The sequence below is a fragment of the Rhinatrema bivittatum genome, chromosome 1, assembly GCF_901001135.1.
Source record: "Rhinatrema bivittatum chromosome 1, aRhiBiv1.1, whole genome shotgun sequence".
In the NCBI taxonomy this organism is placed as follows: Eukaryota; Metazoa; Chordata; class Amphibia; order Gymnophiona; family Rhinatrematidae; genus Rhinatrema; species Rhinatrema bivittatum.
The window spans coordinates 357,364,870-357,368,713 of NC_042615.1; the positions used below are offsets into that span (position 1 = coordinate 357,364,870).

Genomic DNA, 3,844 nt, shown 5'->3' on the forward strand with positions numbered 1-3,844 from the left:
TGTACTTCCATCAGTGCTGGTCTCAACATGGAGGCAATTCCGAGCACCACTATTTCCAGATCCAAGGTGGGATCAGTGATGGCTGCGCCTCCGGGCCAGGAACCTGAAATGAGACCACTGAAATCGCAAAAGTATGTCAGCGATGCTGTTCTCAGCCCCAGGTACATGTTTAGCCTTGAAGTGAAGGTTAATGCACAGGCAAGGCAATACTATCTCTCGTAAAAGCCTCAGGGCCCAAGGAGAGGGAGTTGTGAGTGAATTGATGGCCTGCACAAACGCCAGGTTATCGGACCAGAAGACCACTCTCTTATTCCGAAATTGGGGCATCCACATGTGTATGGCCACCACTAGAGATGTGAATCGTGTGATCGATCGTCTTAACGATCGATTTTGGCTGGGGGGGGAGGGAATCGGATCGTCGCGGTTTTGTTTTTTTTTAAATTGTGTAAATCGTAAATCGGGGGAGGGCGGGAAAACCGGCACACTAAAACAACCCTAAAACCCACCCTGACCCTTTAAAATAAATCCCCCACCCTCCCGAACCCCCCCCCCAAATGTCTTAAATTACCTGGGGTCCAGTGGGGGGGTCCCGCTGTGATCTTCCACTCTCGGGCCACGGGTGCCATTTTGGTGCCATTTTGGTTCCTGTCCCCCGACGTCACGAGCGCAGGAGATCGCTCCCGGACCCCCGCTGGACCCCCAGGGACTTTTGGCCAGCTTGGGGGGTCTCCTGACCCCCACAAGACATGCCAAAAGTCCAGCGGGGGTCCGGAAGCGACCTCCTGCACTCGAATCGTATTTGCCGTATTGCAAAATGCAAAATGGCGCCGTCCGTATGGCCATATTGCCGTATTGCAAAATGGCGCTGGCCGTATGGCCGGCGCCATTTTGCAATACGGCAAATACGATTCGAGTGCAGGAGGTCGCTTCCGGACCCCCGCTGGACTTTTGGCATGTCTTGTGGGGGTCAGGAGGCCCCCCCAAGCTGGCCAAAAGTCCCTGGGGGTCCAGCGGGGGTCCGGGAGCGATCTCCTGCGCTCCTGCCGCAAATCGTTTTTCCGTACGGAAAAACGATTTGCGTGCAGGAAGTCGTTCCTGGACCCCCGCTGGACTTTTGGCAAGTCTTGTGGGGGTCAGGCGGCCCCCCCAAGCTGGCCAAAAGTCCCTGGGGGTCCAGTGGGGGTCCGGGAGCGATCTCCTGCGCTCGTGACGTCGGGGGACAAGAACCAAAATGGCGCCGGCGCTACCTTTGCCCTGTCATATGACAGCTAATACATATATTGTGACATCAATCCAATTCAATAATCTTTATTGGTGAAAATTCATGAAAAATATTCACAATTAATCCATAATACCCCACACAATAGACATAATATCTTTATAAAAACAATAGACAAAATTCACACACCACCCATACTACACATATACACATCCGTTCTACATTCAACTCCTTATAAAAATCATTTCCAATTTTCTAAACATTCAAATATAACCATTAAATATAAATCTTCACATAACATATCATCAGATGTTAATACATTTCACTTCGTAAGCAGAAAGAGTTATATTGCACTTTAATTCTTGCGTTACAAGAACGTCAATCCTTTTGTTCTCCTTTTGTTCTCTCTACATGTTTCGCCTTTCCTCAGGCTTCTTCAGGAGAGTTTTTTCAAACAATCTCCCACTGCTCATGTACAACATCTATCCATAGGGTCTTCTAAAAACATTCATACAAAAAATGTTTTTGAATATTCAATTAATACATTTTATATATAAACTTGATCCTTTATAAAGTGCTTCAAAAAAACTCCCATACCTGCACGTCCCAAAAAGGCTTGCCCAGACGCACAAATCAGCACATCCTCAACTCTTGTTTCAAAGCATTTCAATTGTTCAAATGCTCTAAACACATCTCTCAAAAGTATTCAAACTAGAAAAAAACAGATCAAAATGACTTCAAAGAGAAAATCATTCCTTTAAGAGTTCACCAGTGTGCAAGACAACCAAGGATTCTTACCTTTCTTATCTTAGGCAGAGAAACCACCTTCACCTTATTTCAAAGAGACACCTCCATCGAGTGAAAAAACGGAAGTGAATCAAACTCTTCTCTTCCATCCTTTTAAGCCACACTGCCCCAATCAGAGCTCAACTCAAAACTATCCCCGCCCCTTAGAACATATGGTGTCTAAACCAATTGCCACTAAACCAAGTAATTGCCACTCCCTAAGCACGCCAGATTCAAACCAATCACTGAAGACAACAAATGAAGAAAAAAGTGAAAAAACTTTGCAGCCAGAGTACAGGTTCTAAAACTTTGCAGCCAGAGTACAGGTTCTAAAAACATGTAGCCCACTCGATCTTATCATTTAATCCTTTTGGCCACAAAGTCTGTAAATTAAAAATCCATCGTTGTTCCTTCTGCAATAATATTTTGTTTATATTACCTCCCCGTCTAGCAGAAACCTTCTGAAGTACAAAGAAACGAAGTTCTTCTACCTTATGATTGTACTCACGCCAATGTTTCACTAGGGGAGCTGTCTCCACCACATTTCTAATTCTGCTACAATGCTCTAGGATTCGAAGTCTCACCATCCTTGATGTTTTTCCTACATATAATAGCCCACATGGGCATTGTACAACGTACACCACTGAACTTGTTTGACATGTTGTAAAATGCTTTAAGAAAAATTTTTTCCCAGAAACAGGATGTGAAAAATCTTTCAATGATAAACACAATTTACACACACTACACTTAGTGCAAGGGTAATGCCCACCAGCTGTATCTTTCCAGTGTTCACTACCTCCCAAATCTGAGTGAACTAAAATATCCCTCAAATTTCTAGATCTCCTAAAAGAGAACATAGGGGGATCCTGCATACCCATAAAGCCACTCACAAGATGCCAATGATTTTTAACAACCTCTATGAGGTCCCCAACTCGATTTGAATAAGGTAAAACACACACTAAAGCTGGTGCATTCTGTTTTGGCTTCGGCTGTAACAGTAAATCTCTATTAATATGTCGAGCTCTTTTATAAGCTTGCTTCACTATACGTGTGGGATAACCCCTTGCACTAAATCTTTCTTGTAAGTCTTGGGCATGAGTCTTAAAGGACAATACATCGGAACAGAGTCTTCTTACCCTAAAGAACTGTCCTACGGGGATATTTTCCCTAACATGCTTGGGATGAAAACTGTTGAAATGTAACAATCCATTTCTATCAATTGGTTTCCGATATACCTCAGTGATAATTTTTCCACCCTTCTTTCCCACCTTCATATCCAAAAATGGAACCCATTGATTCTGAACATCACTAGTAAACTTAAGATTAATATCTTGTGTATTTAAGTAATGAAAAAATTCTTGAAATTCACATTGTGTGCCAGACCAGATAACCAGGACGTCGTCAATGTAACGGCACCATAACCTCACATGCTTGTACCAAAATGATGGATAAACAAATTTTTCTTCAAAAGCTGACACGTACAAGCATGCGAGGTCAGGTGCCATCGTTGCGCCCATAGCTGTTCCATGAACTTGCTGGTAAAAATCATTTTGAAACAAAAAATAATTCTGAGTGAGCGCTATTGTAGCCAATTCTACCAAAAAGTGTGTTGGAACCTTCTTATCTAACCTGGTATCCAAAATCTCCTGCACCAAATCTATTGTAGCTCTCTGAGGGATGTTCGAATAAAGTGATTCAATATCCATTGTAATTAGCAAGGTAGATTCTGGTACATCAGGTAAAATTTGTAAAACTGTTATCAAATGTGATGAGTCCCTTATAAATGATCTGGCCAATGGAACAAAAGGTCTCAAAAAATGATCGATATAGATAGACAAA

General features: G+C 43.0%; 1 long non-coding RNA gene across 1 annotated transcript; it reads right to left on the reverse strand.

Moving 5' to 3' along the window:
- Nucleotides 1-1,659: 1,659 nt before the first annotated feature.
- Nucleotides 1,660-3,232, reverse strand: LOC115080800. The gene is made up of 3 exons (XR_003853672.1): nt 2,018-3,232; nt 1,817-1,930; nt 1,660-1,717 (listed from the first exon to the last, which is right to left on the reverse strand). It is a non-coding gene; the product is annotated as an uncharacterized LOC115080800 (long non-coding RNA).
- Between the last annotated feature and the right edge of the window lie 612 nt (nt 3,233-3,844).